The sequence below is a fragment of the Bos grunniens genome, chromosome 20 (assembly GCF_055505025.1).
Source record: "Bos grunniens cultivar Pamir isolate PY7600 chromosome 20, Bosgru_T2T1.0, whole genome shotgun sequence".
Classification (NCBI taxonomy): Eukaryota; Metazoa; Chordata; class Mammalia; order Artiodactyla; family Bovidae; genus Bos; species Bos grunniens.
In genome coordinates, this window is record NC_141184.1 from 13,503,716 (window position 1) to 13,527,985 (window position 24,270).

Below are 24,270 nucleotides of genomic sequence, written 5' to 3' on the forward strand. Positions count from 1 at the left end.
TCAAAAAAAAAAGAAAAGAAAAATGCCCACAGTGATACCATGAGTTGCTGCAGCCTCAACAGATTCTGCACCGTGTGCAGTGACCGCTCACAAGACCTCGTTTATCTCTGGAGCATGCGCAGCCCTGGACCTCATCCTCAGTGGCCCCACCTCTGGCAGCTTTGTTCAGCAGCTCCTGGGAAATTTCTGCAGCCCGGAGGGGTTGTGCCTGTGCAGAAGGCTGGAAGCCTGGTGAATCCCAGAGGGATGGAGGCCAGTGAGACCACCTGCCATCCAGCAGTTTACTGCTGAGGTTAGTTTGCACACTCAGGCTAAGTGGGAAGAGATGCAGAGGTTACTGAGAGGCAGAAAACATCGTCCAAGGACCAGGTGGCCAGGAGCGGGGGATTTACGAGACAGGGGACACAAAGTAAGATGGCAGGAAAGGTGACAGGCTAGAAGGGACCCTGATGCTGCTCAGCTTTACTGCCTCTGCTCTGCACATGAGACTCCCTTATCCCAAGGGAGTCTGCCCTGGACATCTGCAGGGGACACCACGTGGCCCCGGCTGGCTAACCGGCTAGCCGGCTGGGACCCCTTGGTGTCTTCTGGCAGGGCAGCTGGCAAGGTCCTGGCAGGAGCCTTTTCTTGCCCTGTTTGCTCTCTCACGGGGCAGTAAGTCCTCTTCCTCTGCCATCACTGCTTTTCTTTGTTGACTGATGAATGGGGTGACCGCCCACGGGGGGAAAAATGTGTCTAAGTGTTAGAAGCGGTGCTCCTGGAGGATGCATTTGAATCTGCAAAGCTAACGTGTTTACAAAGCAAACGCTTATCTGATGGCAAACTTCTGTTGGGATAAACAGCAATATCGCCAGGGATCTGTTAACCCTGGGGAGAACCAGGTCCCGTGAGATGCAGCTGGAGTCTGTGCAGCTGCCCTGTTCTCTCCAGCAAAGGGCACCACGGTGTCTGTGCCCTGGGAGGACCTCACGGTTTCGAGCAGTGAAGCGCTGTCGGGAAATGCTGGGAACGCCAGCTGTTCTGGGGCAGCAAAACCCATGTGCAAAGGAGGCTTATTTTAGCTACAGTGGAGGCCTGGAAAAAGGTGAATTACTCAAGCTGGAAGTGTAACGTGCAGCTTCCTGAGTGCCCAGCCCCGCCTTGGCATTGACTGCGAAGCCAAGAAAGGCGGACGTGGGGTTGCTGAGAAAACCCTTGACCTGAAGGCAGCTGACGCGGCCCCGGAGCCCTGAGGATGTTCTAACGAAATCTTCCTTTGCTCTCTCTCTCCTTTTTTCATTGTCACCCTAATTACTGAATTAGTTCTCCTTCCACAGAAAATCCTTTTGCTTGCTGTTAGATCAGTTTAAAGATATATCACCCCAGGTTTCCTAATGGCTGCAATTTGTAAAAGCGCTGTGGTTAAAAGCTGACCCTCACAGACAGATCACTTCCTAAGGTGCTGCTGAATTTTTTTTCCCATGGAGATGATAAACCCAACACGCAAATGACAGAGCTGGCTACAAATCATACAGCAAGTGTGCTTTTTAACAGACACAGCCTTAAGATCTGGAACGGACCAGTCTCCTTTTCTTGGAATTGGACTGAGGTTGCACTTAGCACTACCTTGTCCTAAAACTTCGAAGAAACCCATACTGCGTTCGCGTCAGCACCAGGTGAGGCAATGGAAATAGAACTGCTTTTGTGCTTTGGGAGGCATGCTCTTGTGTTTCCCTTTGCTTGGCTGTATGTTTCCAGAGGCAGTGGAACTAGAAGGCACGGAAATCGTGTGTACTCTGCAACTTGGCTGAGGGACCTCAAATGCCCGGATCCAAGTGTGGTCCAAAGCTTATCCACCGCACCTCACCCCTCACATGCTGCTGCAAACAGGAGCTCTTTTCAGAAGTTGGAGTTTTCATGTTCATGCACAGAAACATTTACTATTTTCTCTGCGGCATTTTAATGACAACACACAATTCGGTCACTGGTTTGGGGCCCCTGAAACTCCAATCCTTTGACCACCTGATGTGAAGAACTGACTCCTTGGAAAAGGTGCTGATGCTGGGAAAGATTGAAGGCGGGAGGAGAAAGGGATGACAGACAATGAGATGGTTGGATGGCATCACCGACTTGATAGACATGAGTGTGAGCAAGCTCTGGGAGTTGGTGATGGACAGGGGAGCCTGGCGTGCTGCAGTCCATGGAGTCGCAAAGAGTCGGACACAATTGAGCAACTGAACTGAACTTGGAGCCCCTATCACCAAACATCAAAATCAAGCAAGAAGAGGGTGGAAACAATTGACCTTAAAGGAGAGTAAAATTCAATTGTGATCTACTGAATATTGTTGTTTGCTATTTGAACAGGCATTTTGTTGTTGTTGTTTTGGATTTGAAAAAAAGAAAGATACAGCTTTTCCTTCTAAACTAGAGAATTCTCTTAACAATATTTTGGGGTTCTTAAGCTCACTTTAAGTGAAAGTAAGTGTCAAATCATGTGAAATTGACTTAAGGAGAAAATGAAGAAGGAAAATGCTGGATTCTTGAAGCAAGCCCTCACCCTTTTCAAATGAGAACTCACAAGACATATTGCAAAAGCAGATTGTAGCACAAAATATACAAAGGCAAATATAGTGAGATGAGCCCAGAGACTGTGAGGCTGGTTAATTACTCCTCTTGCAACGTAATAACACCTTATTACTATTTTGTTCCTTGGAGCCTAGTAGAGTTAAAATTATATTGGACACATTTTCCTTTCAGATTGTCAAGTGAATCGCTGCCAAAAAAAAAAAAAAATTCTTTTTCATGTGATATTTCTTACAAAGAAATTTATATCTGTGCTCTTTGGGTTTCATTTTGATGTGTATATCTTAGAAGGTTTAACAGAATCCCTGGACAAAAAGGTTTCTTTTTTCCAGGCTGTTTCATTTCAGTTCAGTTCAGTATCTCAGTCGTGTCCGACTCTTTGTGACCCCATGGACTGCAGCACACTGGCCTTCCCTGTCCTTCACTATCTTCCAGTGTTTGCTCAATTCTCCGGAAACAAACTCCATTGCTTCCACTCTGTCCCTAACGTTTGACCTGGTGATTACCAACGTCACTCTAGGTTTGGAAACTGACAAGCACACTGGAGATTTCTGAAAGTATGTTCCAGGAACACTGTTTCCTGGATGTTAATGTGCTAAATATAAAAAAGCACAAGGCAGGCAAATAACTTTAGGATACAAAGTTGAAGTTTTTTTTTTTTTTTTTTTTTTAAGAACTTCTCAAAGCCTTTATGTGCCAATCTGTGTTATAAATCTCTAAGGGGACAATGGTTATTAGAGAGTTTCCCAGGTGATTCTGCCTACAGAATCCTGGTTTTGAAGCACGTGTCACACTGCTGACTTTTCTAAATAGGATATGCTCTTGCTAGGTGTGCACGCACAGCTGAGGAAATGAATATTGAGGGTAGGGTATTTTTTTTTGAACAGGAGGATAAAGACGTGTCACCAGTGCTCACTGATGATCAAACAGGGTGACACTGTTAGGAGCTGTAGGCTCCCTTGGATCTGGTTTCTGCTCTGGCTTTAGTGGCTTTGGGGTCTGGAGGAGTCACCCACACACCTGGCATGATTCGGATGGCCTCTGAGGTTTTCTGACTTCCCGTGGCTCAGACGGTAAAGCGTCTGCCTACAATTCGGGAGACCCGGGTTCGATCCCCTAGTCGGAAAGATCACCTGGAGAAGGAAATGGCAACCCACTCCAATATTCTTGCCTGAGAATCCCATGGATGGAGGAGCCTGGTGGGGTACAGTCCACAGGGTCACAAAGCGTTGGACACGACTGAGCGACTTCACTTCACTTCTTAAAGGCTAAAGTTAAAGTTAAGTTGCTCAGTCGTGTCCAACTCTTTGCGACCCCATGGACTGTATCCCACCAGGCTCCTCCATCCATGGGATTCTCCAGGCAAGAATACTGGAGTGGGTTGCCATTTCCTTCTCCAGGGGATCTTCCTGACCCAGGTCTCCCGAATTGCAGGCAGACGCTTTAATCTCTGAGCCACCAGGGAAGCGACTTCACTTCACTTCTTAAGGTTTTCTAATGGTGTGATTCTTGATATATTTGCATGACAGCTGGAGGTTATTAAGGACTCTGAAATTTGGCTTAGCCTCTCTTGCTTTAGGTATTATTCTGAAGTATCTAGTTTCCCTTTTCATGCTGTTCATGGGGTTCTTGAGCCAAGAATAGTCAAATCTATGGTTTTTCCAGTACTCATGTATGGATCGGAGAAGGCAATGGCAACCCACTCCAGTATTCTTGCCTGGAGAATCCCCATGGATGGAGGAGCATGGTAGGCTGAAGTCCATGGGGTTGCTAAGAGTCGAACATGACTGAGCGACTTCACTTTCGTTTTTCACTTTCATGCACTGGAGAAGGAAATGGCAACCCACTCTAGTATTTTTGCCTGGAGAATCCCCGGGACAGAGGAGCCTGTTGGATACCATCTATGGGGTCACACAGAGTCGGACACGACTGACATGACTTAGCAGCAGCAGCAGTAGCATATACGGATGTGAGAGCTGGACCATAAAGAAGGCTGCACACCGAAGAACAGAAGCTTTCAAACTATGGTGTTGGAGAAGAGTCTTGAGAGAGTCCCTTGGACTCCAAGGAGATCCAACCAGTCAATCCTAAAGGAAGTCAGTACTGAATATTCATTGGAAGGACTGATGCTGAAGTTGAAACTCCAATCCTTTGGCCACCTGATGCAAAGAGCCAACTCATTGGAAAAGAGTCCCTGATGCTGGGAAAGACTGAGGGCAGGAGGAGAAGGGGGAGACAGAGGATGAGATGATTGGATGGCATCACTGACTCAATGGACACGAATTTGAGCAAACTCCAGGAAATAGTGGAAGACAGAGGAGCCTGGTGTGCTGCAGTCCATGGGGTCACAAAGAGCTGGACGCAACCTAGCAACTAAACAACAACAACAACAACATCTAGTTTGCATGGAAACTGCCTCCCGGTTCTTAATTACCTTGTTAGTATCTATCAGCCTAGTCTAGACGGTAATTCACATGGACTAGTTGCCATATGTTATCGAGGCTAGATGCACATAGAACTTGGTAGATGGTTTCATCCGACTGCAGAAATATTCACTTTGCCTTCCCAGACGAAGTTAAGACCACACCATCACTGGCTAGCGCATGCTGCTAGCTGTTCTCCCAGGTAAACTGAGCTCGCAATCTAACCAGATGTCAGTCAACAGACAGTTTGGAAAATCTTCAGTTTCAGTGGTCTATGCTCCTAAGTCTTTTGATTAGCAGAGACATTTTGAGAAGATATATATAAAATTAATAGGTAATTTCTGACTCGTTCACAATCTAGGTGGGGAGAAAAGATAAACTTATAAAACTTATACAAGTAGACATACAGTTATATGCAATGTGGGTGCAATTTTGTAACCATAATTTTCAATTGTTCTACACTTCTGCCATCTCAGTGCATCTGGGTCAAAAACACTAAAGGTACAAGCTGCTTAATTCAGTAGTTGTTGAATAAAATAAAACTATTAATCAGTTAAAGAGAATTATTCTCCATGTGCCACCTCTCCCGACTCGCTACCTGCTCCCTGGGGTACCTCCCCCCCCCCCAAAAAAAAAAACCAACGAAACTCTAAATATCCCATCATAAAATTTATTTGCGAGAGCAGAAACAGTCTACGTAAGCCGACTGTTTGAACAGGGTTTAAAACAAGGGACTTCAATGTTTTAAAGGCAATGTTCATCTCAATTTTTAATAATTACCATTAGTGATGATCTCAGAGTCCACCAGAGCACTCCCCCTTTGGCAGAGTCTGGGGAGCGTTTGCTATTTGACCACCGGGCACTAGGAACCCTTTTCTCAGGAAGTCAGGGGAGGGACGCTCGCTGTGGCTACGGCAAGAGGTCACCTTCCCGCTAGGAGGGCAGGGATGACTCTGCGAGCATCAGGAGCCAGCAGGGCCAGTTTCTGTGTGTGTTGATCTTGGAGGCCCTTCTAATGGGAATGAGCCGAAGTGGCTCTTCCATCAGATGGGATCCATCCTCCAGATGGTGCTAACCATTCTCTTGTGACCTCGTGTGCATAGTGCAGGAAAGAAATGTGGGAAAGACAGTGAATCCCTGAACTTACACCTGAGGAAGTAACAAAGCAGAGAGAGTGTAAACATGCAGTACCTTTGCACTGCAGCATTATTTTAGATATTAAATCACAACATTGGTCATTGTGAATTCAGAGGATATGGTTCTACCTTAAAAAAAAAAACTTCCACATGATGAAGATGAAAATTTTCTTGCACCTTCTTCCTCACTAGCCCAGTCTTAAACCCACCACCACTGAGTCACAGCTACACGGATGGAATCCCTTCCTACATCATCAATGTCAACACACTGAGTTCATGAGCGCTAAGGGATGAACACTTCTCTGTTGTTTAGGTACCAGTTTCCTTAACCTGTACCAGTTGTGAGAAAGGCAAGCCTATTCAAATATTTTGCATTTTTGTATGTACATCTTTACGTGGACCTTCACTGATTATAAATCTTTATTTAAGTTATAGATCTTTAAAAATCAGACCCCTGATTGGCATGTCCCCTGAGTGCGTGCCAAGTCGCTTCAGTCCTGTCTGACTCCTTGCGACCCTCTAGACTGTAGCCTGCCAGGCTCCTCTGTCCGTGGGATTCTCCAGGCAAGTATACTGGCGTAGGCTGCCATGCCCTCCTCTAGGGGATCTTCCCGACCCAGGGATTGAACCCAGGCCTCCTGCATTGCAGGTGGATTCTTTACCACCTGAGCCATGAAAGAAGCCCAAGAATACTGGAGTGGGTAGCCTATCCCTTCTCTAGGGGATCTTCCTGACCCAGGAATCGAACCCACATCTCCTGCATCTCTGGTACTACAGGCAAATCCTTTACCCCCTGAGTCACCTGGGAAGCCCACTGTGTCCCCTACAGTAAGTCCATATGGGAGCAAAGTGGCACAGGTAAGGGGAGCATTTAAGTGCGTCAGCGAGATGTGTCTCCGTCACAACAGAAAACTGATTCCCCCGCCCCCTCCCACCTTGTTTTCTATTTCTCCTTGAAATCAACTGTTCCTGGGACGAAATGATGCCTTTCTCTAGAGATGCAGGGCAAAAGCCTGTCCTGCAGATGTTCAAGTCTTAACCTTCTGAGTTTCCCAGACTTTTCAGGCTAAGGCCAGGGACCACTTAGATGAGAAGCCTCCAAAGAAAACTCTGGACCCACAGGAAGTGGAGTGGATGACTCAACAGGATGGCTCCTTCCTCTGAGTCAGCCCAGTTGGTCTCAGTGTGACCCTGGAGTGGGCACCGGGCTCCTGAAGCCAAAACAGTATTAAGATCTGAAACCAAGCTTTTGCTCACAAAGGAGCCTAAACAGGAAGTTAGGTTTTGATGCCAGTTGAACTGCAGCCACAGACACTGACTCTGTTTTCAGTCTCTGCTGGCACTGCTGCCCATTATTCTGACTTTTCAGAGGCTATGTACCACCAACAGTTTCTGAACTCCACCCAAGAAAGGGAAGATGCAAGACACAAATCTGAGTTGCGTGGAAGAGGAGGATAACACTCGTGAAAGACACAAATTATTAACTTTTAAGATGCAAAGTAGAATAATGTTGAGCATGTTTGTACCTGGTTATACTGATAAGTCTGTCTAGGATACACGTTCATTGATTTTGTGTTTAAAGCACCCAAGTGACAAGACCAGTTACATTAACCATGAATTCGGTGCCTGGCCATTTATTCCTATATTTTCAAGTTTCAGGAATCTCTTGCAACCGTAAGAGACTAAAGGGACAAGCGTATGTCTAACATCCACTTTCCATGCCCTCAGGAAGCATTACTTGTCCTTGGCTCCCTGACTTACTATTCCATGGTGGACTTTTTGTTTCTAAATTAAAAAGTCAGCAAAAGAACAAAAGATTTAGTAGGAGATTAAACCTTGCGAATCACTGTCAAGGTCTTTTTTTTTTCCCTACCTCTTCTACATTGAGACCACTGGCTGGTACAGTGCATTCATAAAATTCCAGATTCAATGCTCTCATTTCCATGGCGACAGAATGTCACTCGACAGAGAATTATGATCTCAGCGGGGCACCGTGGGGTGAAGAAGGTAGGAGGGAAATGAATGGACTCTTAAAAGCAAAAGATAATTTGTGTTCCTGCATGTACAGCTCATGACTCCTCCAGCACAAGCCCACAAAGTCTCCTGAATGAGGGGACCTCCTGCCCCCAACCCCCAGCAGCATCTCGCATTCCCAATGCTCTACGTTGGCTGTAACGAAACAGTTACTCTGCTGGCAAAAATCTCAACGCTGCCAATGAAACAAGCTCAGCCACTTTATGACCTGACTCACACAGAAGAGAAAGAAAGGGCTGACCAAGCTCCACAGCCCAGAGACAGGGGGAGGTGGAAGAGGAGAAACCAGTAGTCTGGGCGCCTGGACTCTTTCTTCCCTGACGACTCCACCTAGACTAGACACATTATTCTTTTCCAGATGAAAAAGTCCTCATGCACAACTGTGAAAAGTCAGTGGGAGGTAGGGTTGCTGGTTTCAGCTCATAAAAGCCCCAGTATACTGTAGAGACCTTTGAGTTGCCTTGTGGGTGTGTACTGTTGGAACTAACAGCAAAATAGCAGTCTGATGACCTTACCCATTGTCCCCCCAGGCAAGCCAACAATTAACCTTGTGTGATACCACAAGAATAAAAAGAATATTGAAACTTCAATCACTGAGTTTTTAGCTTACTAACATTTGAACACATTTCTGTTTCAGAGGAAACCCCTTTCTTTGGAGTCCTGGGGTCTAACACAGAGAGAAACTCTGAGCACTTTCTGTTAAGTTCCTGTTTTCTGCTGAACAAAATTTTGATCGCCATGAACCCTTCTCCAAGTTAAACAATTCACATCTGCATGGCAACAAGGTCCTAGAGCTGGAATATCTCATCCACATTTTTATAAAGAGTCATGCTTGATATTATCCATCTTTATTCAATTTCTCCTTAATTCTTCAAGGTCTGAAGACCAACAGGAAATACATGGCACATTATATGTGTTATACATGTTGCTCGTTAGAAGTCTTTTTTCAAGACTGAACATAGAAAATAATGCACTTTTCTATTTCAGTATATGGTTCCATCAGAGCCTTTTCATTCCTTTTCCCTTCTATAAAATTCCTGATAGGATACTTAATTTTTTTCTCAAAGAAGACATATTTAACAAAGACATCTCAAAAGACACATACCTAATTATAAAAAGTAAAACAGACATTCTTATGTTTAGGATCTTGGTGGTGGTGGTGGTTTAGTCGCTAAGTCGTGTCAGACTCTTTTGTGACCCCATGGACTGTAGCCCGCCAGGCTTCTCTGTCCATGGGATTTCCCAAGGATCGAACCCATGTCTCCTCTACTGGTAGACTGATTCTTTACCTGCTGAGCCACCAGGGAAGCCCTTAGTATCTTGATAGGCTACTTTAAATCATTTGATGCTGAAGATAGTTTTTTACTGTTAGCAATATTTATTTTTAAAAATATACCAATAGGGCATCAAGAATCATGAAAACTACTGAGGGAAAACTGATTTTTCTTTTTTTTTTTTTTTGAATGATCACTTTACCCTTTATTGTTTCTGCACTTGGGTAAAAGAAGTATTTTTTATTATTGGGCTCCACAAACCCACAACAGATACTATTTTTTGGGTGGTCAGTTGGGAAAGACATGATTAACTCAGTGGAAACAGAAAAACCATGCTAATAATAGATAAGTAAGAGACATACTGTTATATTATGGTATAATTGTGTCCAACAGGTTTTAACCAGTGAATCCTTGGCACTTTTAATCCTTAGCAGTTCTGATGACATAAGGTAAAATTGGATAATTATCCAAGATAATTGGATAGTTATCTTGTAAGCCAAGTAACCATATTTTGTGGTATTGTGAAAAGAGCCCAGAATTTCAAATCTGAAGACTTTACCTCTAAGCTCAGTTCTACCATTAAACAAGGTTCTTAGCCAGCCCTTTATAACTCTATTTGATCCTTGGCTTTTCTTTGAGGGTCAGTTTCTGCCTTTCTTATCCCTCACAAAGTTATATTGGAGTCTAATGCATTTGAATCAGTTCTAATGAGGTGGATGAAACTGGAGCCTATTATACAGAGTGAAGTAAGCCAGAAGGAAAAACACCAATACAGTATACTAACGCATATATATGGAATTTAGAAAGACGGTAACGATAACCCTGTATACGAGACAGCAAAAGAGACACTGATGTATAGAACAGGCTTATGGACTCTGTGGGAGAGGGAGAGGGCGGGAAGATTTGGGAGAATGGCATTGAAACATGTGAAATGTCATGTATGAAACGAGATGCCAGTCCAGGTTCAATGCACGATGCTGGATGCTTGGGGCTGGTGCACTGGGACGACCCAGAGGGATGGTATGGGGAGGGAGGAGGGAGGAGGGTCCAGGATGGGGAACACATGAGAAATAAAGGAATAAAAAATTAAAAAAAAAAAAAGATTTTTCTTTAAAAGTTAATGTTTCCTCAAATTAAAATCAAAACCAAAAAGTCATTTTTGTTTTTTTTTTTACCAAAGTGTAAGTAAACTGGGTAAATGTTTCTGATTTGAACCATGTTCTCAATAGACCCTTCCCTCTGCCCTCGTTAATATACTGGCCAATTCCTCCCCCTAGAGCTCCCTTGACTGTTACACAAATCTCTGATGCTGCCTCTCGGTCCAGAAGCAAACTGCATGGGGCATTACAGGACACACACACACACACACTCTTTCCCTCTCTCTCAAACACTGAACAAGCAATACTCAGCCTTGTAGCTGACAAGACTCTCTCATCAACCCAACATCAGTCAGACTCCTTTGACCCTCTTTTCCACTACGTCTCACTGACCTTGGCCTGCTGAGTTATTTGCAGTGAGAATCCTGCCGGTCAGTTTATCAAGAACTCTCCTACCCTTGATATCTGATTACCCTCAATATCTGATTAAATACCTTATCTCCCTCACTTGGCCTGCCTTGAGCAAGGTCTGTGAGGTCAGGTTAGCAAGGATCCCCCACTTTTTGTTGATTTGATTTGTTTTGTTTTTTGTTTGTTTTATAGGCTGCACCATGGGATCTGGTTCCCTGACCAGGGATCAAACCCGTATATCCTGTCTTGAGAGTGTGGAGTCTTAACCACAGGACTGCCATGGAAGTCCCAAGGATCCCCCCATCCTTGATGTCTCCTCTTCATAATTTTCCATCCCTGAGCCCCCTCCTCAGCTCATCAGCTGTAAATTCCCACTTGTCCTGCTGGACTCGTAGCTGAGCTTGATCTCTTGCCTATTACAATAGTGTGGACCCCCTAGTGCAATACTGCTGCTGTTCAGTTGCTAAGTCATGTCCAACTCTGTGACCCCATGAACTGCAGCACTCAAGGCTTCCCTGTCCTTCACTGTCTCCCTGAGTTTGCTTAAACTCATGTCCATTGAGTCAGTAATGCCATCCAACCATCTCATCCTCTGTCACCCCCTTCTCTAGTGCAATAAAGAAAGTGAAAGTGAAGTCGATTAGTCGGGTCCAACTCTTTGCGACCCCATGGACTGTAGCTTATCAGGCTCCTCCGTCCATGGGATTTTCCAGGCAAGAGCACTGGAGTGGGGTGCCATTTCCTTCTCCCTCTAGTGCAATAGTCCTGAATAAAATTTTCCTTATCATTTTAACAATACCAGACTAATTTTTCCCTTAACCTGAGGACAATTGAAAGATGAATAAAGTATATATGTCCTCAAGCAACTGACTGTCTAGACGTGGAAAGAGGCCTGGGGTACAGCGACATGAATACAAGGCAGCGTGCACTGAGTGCTATGGACGGTTAACACTACAAGCAAAGTGCTGCGTTTTAGTTTTATTTTGTGTAATCATCCTTGTCATTTTTATATGTGGTTGAACAGGTTCTTATGAGTGTTACCCATTTTTCAGTGCATGTAAAGGTTTTAGGGTGTTACAAGGAGGTGTTAAAATTGGCTCACAGAAACTCTCAAGGGTATGAATTTCAGCAAAAACACAAGAGAAGCCTGAATTCCCTTGGGGAATATTAAGTTCAGATGGCAGAGTTATTTTGGCCAAAATATAAATACAGAAGAGTCACAAGAAGAAAGGTGAATTAAATTGAATCAAAATGTGTAGCAGTTGCCTCAGCTTTGTAGTGCTAAGGTGGTCACAAAGTTCCATGTCATGTTGGAAACTCCCGACATGAAAAGGATCGATACTCTCCTGACGTGAAAAGGATCCATACTTGCGTCAATGCCTGGAGCCACCCGTGGACTCCTGGGTGGGGCAACCCTCAGAGGCTAAGTTTTACAGGCACTTGGTCACCAATCAGTGAATCTGCCACAGCTCAGCAGCTCCAATCCACATTTGTTGGCTCCCTACTTGCTTCCCTACACTGCTCCAGAGACAGCTTCTTAAAACATGGACAAAATCATGCCACTTCCATCTTCAAAACCCAGTAAGGACTCCCACTGCCTACAACCATAAGTCTAAACCCCTACCTGTGTCTGATTTGTGTTAGGTCCTTTTCCAGCTGCTTCTTCTGCCCGCCTTTCTCTGCATCCTGCCCAGGTCCTGAGCATCACTTCCCTCCTGCTTTGCTTGGATTGATTCCTCAGGCCATGCACACCTCTCTCCTAATTCCCCCTTATCCTTCAACATGCAGCTCAGGTGCTAAGGTCTTTGAGACAGCATTTCTGCCTCTCATATCAGAGTCAATCATTCCTTTCTTCAATATCATTTCCACAGACAATTGTCAATCTTTACATGGCATTTACTTCATTTATATATAGCTTTATAAAGTTAGTTACTTATATGTTTGCCTGCTCCACTAGATCATAAATCATGAGTGCAGAAGACTCTGTGTGTGTGTGTGTGTGTGTGTGTGTATGAGAAGGCGAGAGAGAGAGAGGGAATGAGAGAGAGATCAATGTACCAGCTTCTGGCAAATATCAAGTATCTAAAAATGTAAATATAATAAATCAGAAGAACCTGTGTGTGTGTGTCTGTGTGTGAGAGAGAGAGAGACAGAGAGAGAGAGACAGAGAAAAGGAAAGAGACAGAATGAAAAAGAGATCAATGTACTAGCTTCTGGCAAATATCAAGTATCTAAAAATGTAAATATAATAAATGGGCCCCAAAGCAGATGGATTAAGTCAGATCTTTTTTTTTAAACTCAACATGTAGTCTGTTTCTGACATGAAGGCATAATTTATAGCTTTCTTTGACTCCAACTCAAGGATACACTCTGGGTCTATTCATTTAAGAATATATCTGAACAGTTCATACTTTCAACCTACAGCATCTCCTGGGTCATTAAGTTTACTAAAAGTCGTCCAATCCAATTCTTTATCTCCCTCCCTCTCCTCTCTGAATAAAAATATAGTTCCTTCAAATTTCATGGGGGTGGTGAGGAAACTGAGTCCTAAATCCAGAACACCAATATTTATTAAACAAGGCCACTCCCTACTTGAAAACAGAACTGGAATATTTAGTAGAGTTTTCACCTTTCTAGTCTAAAGAGTCCTGACCTCTGAAGTATGTTTTAATATATCAGCATCTTATCTCTGTCCTTTTCAACATTTCATTTCGTCCTTTCTGGCAATTCTGTAATTATACCAGACAAACCATGCTCAGGACGTTAGGTCTGTGGCTACTTAGAAAAATAAGGGGAACATTTTCTGTTTCATTTTCAATATCTTCCACCTAATGAAATATACACATCTCTGGCAGGACCTCTGGGCTGATGTGTTCAAGTGAGATAAACAAATCTCCTGGGTTGTACCACAGGTGCAGATTTAACAAGTGATGCTCACTCTAATCAAAGGGACTCCCTCCCCATAAATTCACTAGTTAACAACGTGCACATACGTGAATGGGTATGTGTGTGCAAGTGCATGTGTTTTAACAGGACAAAGCCACGGCCTTCACAGTTCTCATCAACAGCCATGCTCATTATCTGTAATCTTAGCTGTTTCACCATGTACTTCCTCCCATGGATTATTATCAAAACATCAGAGATCTTGATTTTCCATATGATTCTGAATCTATATGATTTCCAGAGAACACCATGGGTTCTACGTTTCCCTGGAGATATGCTAATTCTTTGGCCAAAGTCAGTTCTCATGAACGGTAGAGTCTTTATTAGCTCCTGCCAAGGAGTATTCTTTACTTATAAGATAATATAACCACAGCTTGGCCACTTCTAGACAAATAGAGCAAGGAACACTAGGGGTCCATACAGAGTCAGGGGCCACAAGGAAGACACAGACAATGGCCAGAGGGTCAGCGAGCACAGAGGCACCAAACCCAGAGACCAGCCACTGCTGAGAACAAGTTGGAAAGGATTCCGAATGGAATCCTGTTGAGTCTATTTATTCTAAAAATTAGCTTGCTCAGACTTTTAATGTAAAGATCAAGGGTTCCAGTTAATAAGCTAGTAATGTCCCACGGTGGGTGGGTTATTCTTACATTGGGTTGGCCAAAAAGTTTTTCTGTAAGATCTTATGAAAAAACCCAAACGAACTTTTTGGCTAACCAATACATGGCTAAGTCTGAATTCCGGTCCCTACATTTTTCTGTTTGCAGGTCCCGTCCACTGGACTGTTCAATTCTGCTAGAGGTATTGTTGGTGTATCAGTTGACAACACACTGAAGATAAGATGGTGAGAAAGTATTCCTGACCTAAAAATGCACCCCCCATATTGTTATTCTAATGTGGAGACCTATTACGCTGAAGTTTCCTTTTTCCAACCTAAAAGCATTTTTGCTTTGTTGATCTAAAGCAGTTGAAGGAAGGAGGTGGTTGTCTTAGGACAGGATATTCCACTTCTGGATCTGCCATATCTGAGTCTGTTACTTTCAACAAGGAACCTCTTGGGGACTCAGTTTCCTTACATACAAAATAAAAGAGGGCTGTTTTAGAAGCTCCAAGAAAAGAGAGAGGAGCTACTTTAAATGAACCTAAGTTTAGCTTCTTCTAAACCTCGAATAACTGGATGGGTGATTTTTTTTTCTCTCACTGTGCTTTCACTGCCAAATGATCTAATTTAGCACCCAGAGTGATCTGGAGCATTAGAAAGGAACAGGGCCTAGCATGAGAGAGAAGAGAAAGGTTCAGATTAGAAACTGTCAAGCTTAGAAGAAGGAATAAATCATGACTGCCTCACAAAGGATGTCGAAGGCTTGTTGATGACTTGTCCTCTGGATCTCTTCTCTCACAAAAGCTTTTTATTCGGGTGTCAGTGTTTTCATGAGGCCATGAGTTTCAGCCGTCTTCCTTGGAACAGGAATGTCGAGTATATCTGACTGTTTCTCACTGGAGCCTCTGTAATAGGCTGGTCTGGAACCAAGAAAAGCTTCTCAAAAATTCACCCAACCAAGAGGCAGGGCAGTCAACATGACAAGCCACGGGCTTTGGACACTATGCAACGTGATGGCAAAACAAACTCTCCCACAGGGAAAAGAAAAACACTCACTTGGGATGTGAGGCAAGACAGGGTCAGGGACCAGGCACATGAGCTTTTACCTAATTTTATGGATCTTGGCTCTCCTACATGTACTGCTGTGAGTTAATGTTGGGTTAATTTTTTATATTAAAAAATAATATAAAATCTGCTTTGATGATTCCATGGCATGTTATTTTCTAAATTTGAACATTTCACTGGACAAAATGCACCAATGCCTTTAGACATGGGCTCTCCTCTTTCTGTTGTTTTTGCCAAATAGACAGATGGAAAGGATGTATCGTGTAAGAGCCTTGGATTGGACACCGTGGGGTAGAAATGATGAATCAAAGCTTACGGATTCTGTTTGGCTTTCCGTGGCGCACTTTGGCAGCCTTGGGTTACATGTGTCAGAGCTTGTCTGACTCTGCATGCTGGGTGACGGTGGTAGGATTCTGTGTGTGTCACTAAAACACAGGGAAGAAAACACGATTGGAAATGAGTGAGATGCAAGGATGGAACTAGGAAGAGCCAAAAGGGAATGAAAGAAAAAAAAAATGAAGAACTCATGAGGATGCCAGGAAGAACAGAGATTATTTCTTAACCATCATGAGATGAAATACAATTGTAGTGTTGAGTTCATCCTCCACCCGTTGTATACTCTGCATCCACCAGAGACTGTCCAACCAGCTTCCTTCTTACTCCTCTGCCCTCCTTCTGTATTTATCTTATACAGAGTCAAGAGGTTAGTCTCTTGATCCTCACCACCACTTTGTAGAAATTCACAATGTGAAGAATCAAAAGATTGGTTATTTCTTCAGGACATTTTGTCTAGAGAATCATTCCCAGAAGGTGGCTGTGCCACAGACCTGGCTACACCAGCTGTACCAACAGCATCCAGGACCGGCTACACCAGCTGTACCGCCAGCATCCAGGACCGGCTACACCAGCTGTACCGCCAGCATCCAGGACCTGGCTACACCAGCTGTACCAACAGCATCCAGTAGAAAGAGATTTCACCTGGAAAAAGGGGTCATCCACATGTTCATTGTGAAAGATAAAGAGCTCGTTATAATAATAGCATTCAAATTTAAAATTTAAGAGCAGATGCAGAAAGGGCATCTATCAAATTAGTCTGCCCATCACAGTTATGATTCATGACATGTCCTGATGAAGGCTTTAGCTTTGTCCTCTCGCCTACTTTACTCCACGTGGAAGTCCAGGCTTTGCCCAAACTCCATCTCCAAGTCTTTTCTGCTCTCCAGTGGGACCAGCCAGGGGAGAAAGCTGGCCCCCACCCACCATCGTCTACCTCTCCTTGAACTATCCAGCTTTATAAGAAGAAATTTTTTTTAATGCGGCAGAAGAAATAAAAGGATCATAAGCAGGTATGTAAGTGAAAACCAGCCTCCACGCTACCCCCAGTCACAAGGCCGTCACTTTTCTGATGTGAATATGTGATTCTGCCCTGGCTTCTTTCAGAAAGAAATAAAAAGTGTCACTGAATTACTATCATTCTTGTCTATAGCCTGTTGAGATATGCATATAGTACACACTCAATACATGATCCTTTAGCAAAAGCCCCAACAAAAAACTTTTATTTCATTGCTTCGGCAGAGTCATTTTTGAAAAGAGCTAGCTTTTTTTAAATCATGAAATATCTTATTTTATTTTCTGTAAGATAGTAAAGACAGACCTGAACGAAGTTTTTGGTCAATCTAATAAACACAAACAGAAATTTGTTGAGGTTTTAACATGGAGATTGAAAGTAGTTTCACTCTAAGACTCAACTCTGAACAGGGAATGAATGATCAGGCTGCTGGCGTGAACAGGCCCTAGTCAGTTGCAGAAGGGCACCGCTGGTGTCCAGAAAGAGCTGGTCCAGTTGTGGAAGGTGTTTCTCCAGGAAGGTTCCATAATTATCTTCAGAAAAAAGAAATACTGAAACTACATATTATTCTGCTGTCTTTCTCTCTTTAGCATAACTTTTAAAATAACTAAACTTTGAATGAAGAAAGACATTCTGGCAGGAAACAGACTGATAGACAAACCTGCGTACCCATATCTTAATCTAGGACAATACTGGTGTTAGGCAGTCAGGAAGGTGTGCAACGTGGGTCAGGGCTGTCGAAAGAAATAAGCCCTCCAGATGAGCCTGGCATTTATACAAGCTTCTCGCTGCAGTTAAAAAACTGTTCAAAGGTTAAATGGAATGCTTTCTCATCTTCATTTTAGTATCCATTGAGAGAGCCACTTTCCAAGCCACCTCCTATGGACTTCCTGAAAGAAGGTTAAAACAAATTAAGCCTGATCTTGAATTAAGTTTGCAGCTCAGTAGAGAAGGAAATGGCAACCCACTCTAGTATTCTTGCCTGGAGAATCCCAGGGACAGAGGAGCCCGGTGGGCTGCTGTCTATGGGGTCTCACAGAGTCAGACATGACTGAAGCGACTTAGCAGCAGCAGCAACAGCAGAGAACATCACTGGGAGATATACCTGCCCACGTATTTGGAGGCAAACACTGTGCTGTAAACTGAAAACACCTTACTCCTGCAGACACAGTTAAGACTATGGAAATCTGGTATTTTATAAATAAGATTTTTATAGTTTTAGGCCAGTTTTTACACATTGGTGGTACATGCATGTGTGCTAAAGTCGCTTCAGCAGTGCCTGACTCTTTTCAACCCCATGGACTGTAGCCCAGCAGGCTCCTCTGTCCATGGGATTCTCCAGGCAAGAACACTGGAGTGGGTTGCTGTGCCCTCCTCCAAGGGATCTTCCTGACCCAGGAATTGAACTCATGTCTCCTGCAGCTCCTGCATCGCAGGTAGATTCTTACTGCTGAGCCACCCGGGAAGCCCATACATTGGTAGTAAGTATAATAAAGTGTCTACATAAAATTAGCGTAACAGATGAGTGTACTTGCTAAATAAGTATGAACTTCAGTTCTAACCATCAGATCAGATCAGATCAGATCAGTCACTCAGTTGTGTCTGACTCTTTTCGACCCCATGAATCGCAGCACTCCAGGCCTCCCTGTCCATCACCAACTCCCAGAGTTCACTCAGACTCACGTCCATCGAGTCAGTGATGCCACCCAGCCATCTCATCCTCTGTTGTCCCCTTCTCCTCTTGCCCCCAATCCTTCCCAGCATCAAGTCCCTTCCAATGAGTCAACTCTTTGCATGAGGTGGCCAAAGTACTGGAGTTTCAGCTTTAGCATCATTCCTTCCAAAGAAATCCCAGGGCTGATCTCCTTCAGAATGGACTGGTTGGATCTCCTTGCAGTCCAAGGGACTCTCAAGAGTCTTCTCCAACACCACAGTTCAAAAGCATCAATTCTTCGGTGCTCAGTCTTCTTCACAGTCCAACTCTCACATCCATACATGACCACAGGAAAAATCATAGCCTTGACTAGACAAACCTTTGTTGGCAAAGTAATGTCTCTGCTTTTGAATATGCTATCTAGGTTGGTCATAACTTTGCTTCCAAGGAGTAAGCGTCTTTTAATTTCATGGCTGCAGTCACCATCTGCAGTGATTTGGAGCCCAGAAAAATAAAGTCTGACACTGTTTCCACTGTTTCCCCATCTATTTCCCATGAAGTGGTGGGACCGGATGCCATGATCTTCGTTTTCTGAATGTTGAGCTTTAAGCCAACTTTTTCACTCTCCACTTTCACTTTCATCAAGAGGCTTTTGAGTTCCTCTTCACTTTCTGCCATAAGCTTGACTTTAGCTAAAGTACTGCTTTTATGGAATGAAATAAGAACTTCCTGTGTACCATTATACAATAAAATTAACCCAAAGTTTTAATACATGGGATTCCTATGCAACTCATTATCTTGTTGGGAGAAAGGTATTCTTATTTATTTTTTACCTTAGTATAGATGATAGGAAAAGTTATTCTGACACTTGTTAAGACAGTAAAGGAGATTTTATTCAGAACTATAGCACTAGGGGGTGGTAATGGGGAACAGATCAAGCTCATCACTGGTCAGGAAGATCCCCTGCAGGAGGAAATGGCAACCCACTCCAGTATTCTGGCCTGGAGAATCCCACGGACAGAGGAGCCTGGTGGGCTACAGTCCATGGGGTCACAAAGAGTCGCACACGACTGAGCCACTAAACAACAATTGCACTAGGGAGTCAACACTGTTGTAATGGATGGGAGATCAAGCTCGGCTCTAGACACAGAAAGACAAGTAGGGATTTACAGCCAATGAGCAGAGAGAGGGGTCAGTGGATGGAAAATCACTACAAGGAGATAGCAAGGGTGGGGGATTCTTGCGAAGAGCAGGTCAAGAGCTTATCCATCAAAGTTGGGGGATGTGGAACTTGATTGGACATTGAGGGTGATCAGACAGCAAAGGTGGGTGATTTCTCTATAAACTGACACAGGAGGACTCTTGCTAAAGGCAAGCCAGGCAAGGACAGACATTGAAGGTCAAGGTTCAGGCCTCGTTCAGAAGAAAGCTGGCTAAACACTCGGTTAAGGAGAGAAGCTTCATCAGTTTCTCTCCAGTATTCTTGCCTGGAGAACCCTATGGACAGAGGAGGCTGGCAGGCTACAGTCCACAGGGTCTCCAAGAGTCAGACACGACTGAAGCGACTTAGAACGCACACACCATAAGTGTGAGTTGCATGCACGCTCAGTTGCTCAGTCATGTCAAACTCTTTGCAACCCCATAGACTGTAGCCCGCCAGGCTCCTCTGTCTGTGGGATTCTCCAGGCAAGAATACCGGAGCAAGTTGACATTTCCTCGTCCAGGGGATCTTCCCGACCCAGGGATGGAACCTGCATTTCCTGCATTGGCAGATGGATTCTTTACCACCAAGCCACCTGGGAAGCCCCCTAAGATTAAGTTATTAATTTTCAAAAAGATGCAAAGACTTTATGAGAGCCTGACATCTCAAGGATGAGACACTTGTGGGTTTGCAGAGACATTCCAAAATAATCCCAAGCATGTGTCACTATCAGTTGTCCAGTGAGGGTAATAACCTAGCAAGACCTCCATCTCCAATCAACAGTATTGAGCTCAAAGGTCTTAGCTTCTTCACAGTGAGGGCCATCTGGTTGGCAACAACTCTTAATTGGTCACAAAGACAGAGCCTGTTATCACCTTAGAATTACAGTAAAAACTCTTGGACTTCCAAAACAGAATGACATAAAATAGCACATATTCTAGAGGAAACACTGAGGGAGGAAAATCATCACAAATAAAGATTCCATGACAGGTTTTGGCGAGGAGTTTTTGTTAATTATGGCTCATACTTGCTGTAAGCAAGGGCTTCAAAGCATTCAAAATGGCATTAATGCCCCACTGACCATACTAAATAAGAACATATGCCTTCATTAGTCAAAACTTCCACACTTTCAGTGGGAAAAAGCCCAATACAATAAAAACAACTGTTTGCTGAAAAGGAATATGATAACTAAAGAAGTTTTGGAACTGTAATTGAAGTCTTTAATTTCTACTGGATCGCTTCCCTGTAGCTATGGCAACAGCAGACCCAGATAAAGGAGTGAAAAAAAGGAATCCTTTACATTAAGGTTCTCACATGTTGCTTTTTAATTTCCTTTAAGTAATGACAAACATTAAATCTGCGTTTGTTTGCTTTTCCATAAAAATAAAGTCAATCCTTCTACGGAGCAGCGTTTGACCTGTATAAATTAACAATTTAAAAAATTAAAGCTCTATTTTCCAGAAAGTCCTGTCAACATTTTGATTGGACAGGACGGCAGCTGAACTGACACTTCTTTTTCTGTAAATGAGCAAACATTTCATATGATTCTTTCTTCTTCCTCTCTGAAGCTGCCATCAAGCCATTAATGGACTTCCTTTGTGAAAACATTAGACCTGCGCTGCTCAGTGCGGCAACCACTGGCCATGTGTGGCTTACAGGGCATCTGAAATGTGGTCAGTCTGACCTGAGATTGCTCCAAGAGTAAAATGCACACTGGCTATCAAAGTCTTGGTACAAAAAAATAAACGTCTCCTTAATAGCTTTAGTTTGATTACACGTTGAAAGGACGGTATTCGATGTATTAAGTTAAAGGAACCATAGCGCTTTTCTTTCACCTTTTAAATGGGGCTACTAGAAAATTTTGAATTAGATCTGCAGTTTACACGACATTAGTGTTGGACAGTGTTGCATTGATCTAGATCTTTGGGGGGAGGCTGCTTTCCCAGCCATCTGAACAGAATGAATAGTTCACACTTCAGAAACAGCACACCAGCAGAATCACATAATGACCCTACAATGGGCCCATCTGTTCAGTTACTGATTTAACTCTGTTACATAATCTTTTGACTGTGTATTTAAAGATAGTGGGCTTTTTCATGATATACAGAATGCATTCAGAAGCAATGCAAACAGCAATAGTATTAATAAAAACCCTGCAAATAAATGATAGATATTTCATGACCACAAAACTGTAAATCCGAGAAATACATGAAAACCACTCTGCCCTTTCTTGCACCCTAAGCACCTATCATTAAATACCACTAATACATACTGTACTCATTTGTGGTTATCTGGGCTTGGAGAAATTAAGAACACCATTATGAAATTTTACAACACTAAATGAAACCAAACTTTCAACTATACCTCTGACACTGACTCTGTTTGTTGCAAAGGGCAAAGTATGAACTTCAGAGGTTACTGCTAACAGTTGCTTAGGCCATTGGAAAACTGAATCCATATGATTTTATGCCTATAATAGAAAAAAAAAATAACTTTAGTTCATGTAACTGATTGGTCCTAAGTGCTTTGAACTGTGATTCATTTAAATGTCAGTGTGCCTATTTCCCGGAATATTAGGACTAACTGTAGCAGTAATTTAAAAAATAAAAATAATTTTTAAATAAGGAGTGAGACCTAGGGTATGAAATCTACAACTGACTGTGGAAATGAACAATTTACAACATTTGATGGCAAGAAAGCCATCATAGGGTAGAGTACGAGTAGGGGATCCTCTTACAAATAATTCAATAATTGAAAGACTGAGAGAGGAAAAGCGGATTATTTTCGAGCAGACTGGGGAGCAAAATGACTTTCAAGTTCACAGCCTCTGACGCATAAGAAGTCATTTCCACATTTAAACTTTCCTTTCTTCCTGTGGTGCCGTTGCCTAGAAAAACAGGCAGCAGACAGAAGCCCACTGAACAAGTAGGTGGCAGCAAGAATATCTTATACTGACGAGTCTGCAGAGCCTTCAGACTGAAGACAAGCACCATCTCTGTGATATTTTTTTCTCTACAAATATGAAGGCTGAAATGATTGAGCTCCAGGAGGACCATCCTTCCTTGAAAGAGGGAAGAAAGAACAGGTTCTGATGAAATATGAATAGGAAAAAATTAAAAAATGATGGAAAACAGATATCTACCCCCCTTCCCCCCAGATCTCTAAGGAGCTTGGCAGGGGGGTTACAGCTGTGTAGTCCTAGCCTAGAAATTATGTGTCTGTTGCAGGCACCCTACTCTTGATTAGAAATCCAAACCCAAACTGGACTAGAAGCCTAAAGGGGAATAATGACAGCGATTTGTCCTAGAGCACAGACAGAGAAAAGAGGTTTCTTTCCTAGTGTTAAAATTGAGCTGAGTGTGAATTAGACAAGGGGTGAAATGCATGTCTGTGGTCATAAAATTGAAAACACAGCAGACCGACGTGCTATAAGAACCGAAAACACCCTCAATTTAACTCGTGGAATGAGAACAACCATATTGGGTTACGCATCACAAAAATAAGCAGTCATTTCTCACTTTAACATAAAATTATGTTTGCTGATATTTCCCAGAGAAGAGACACAGATACTGAATGGTCATAATTTTGAATCCCTGATTATAAGGTGTATATTTTCTTGCATGATGGATTCTCAGAGTTGTTATTTGCTGCTGCTGCTGCTGCTGCTAAGTCACTTCAGTCGTGTCCGACTCTGTGCGACCCCATAGACGGTAGACCACCAGGCTCCCCAGTCCCTGGGATTCTCCAGGCAAGAACACTGGAGTGGGTTGCCATTTCCTTCTCCAATGCATGAAAGTGAAAAGTGAAAGTGAAGTTGCTCAGTTGTGTCCGACTCTTCGAGACCCCATGGACTGCAGCCCACCAGGCTCCTCCATCCATAAGATTTTCCAGGCAAGAGTACTGGAGTGGGGTGCCATTGCCTTCTTCGTTATTTGCTACTAAGTTAAAATCAAAGGATATAGAGGGATTTATGAAGTTTTTATTTGTTTTTAATTTCAAAAAAGTTTTCTTGTTTCTTAAGAAAAATCTTACCTAAAGCATTCCTGCTTATAGGAAACATATAGCAAAATATATTACTATATTTAAGAAATTAGTCTTTTCTAAACAATGCCAAATAATCTACACAGAGAAAAGTCCTGCAGTTTGTGCAATTACCCAGCTGATATAGGTAATCACTTGTTCCTGGTTCCTGATATGTTAAGAGGATCCCCAGCTCTTAAGAATGAGGTCCCAATCCCAAGTCACTATTGGGTTGGCCAAGAACTTCATAAGATGGTATGGAAAAACCCTAATGAACTTTTTGGCCAACACAATATATTACCAATGCCAACGGTCCAAGAAGTTGGCCCTGGATACTTGCATTTCCTGCCTGGCCCTTGCCTTGAGCTTGGCCTTGGGGCTCACCTCAGTACCCCAGGGCTCTGGTTACACATCCTCAAGGCAAGCAATGTCACCTTTTCAATTCAATGAAGATCACTTTAAAGAAAAAATATGATAAGGAAAATTATAACTTCATGTAGT

At 43.2% G+C, this 24,270-nt stretch overlaps 1 protein-coding gene and 1 long non-coding RNA gene across 5 annotated transcripts in view; one reads left to right on the forward strand and one right to left on the reverse strand.

Annotated features, from left to right (window-relative positions):
- ANKH (ANKH inorganic pyrophosphate transport regulator) overlaps window positions 1-24,270 on the reverse strand; it is a 171,419-nt gene that overhangs the window by 98,530 nt on the left and 48,619 nt on the right. The gene's annotated exons all lie outside the window — the stretch shown is intronic.
- LOC147350115 (uncharacterized) lies at window positions 169-11,730 on the forward strand. The gene is made up of 2 exons (XR_015148627.1): window positions 169-292; window positions 11,130-11,730. It is a non-coding gene; the product is annotated as an uncharacterized LOC147350115 (long non-coding RNA).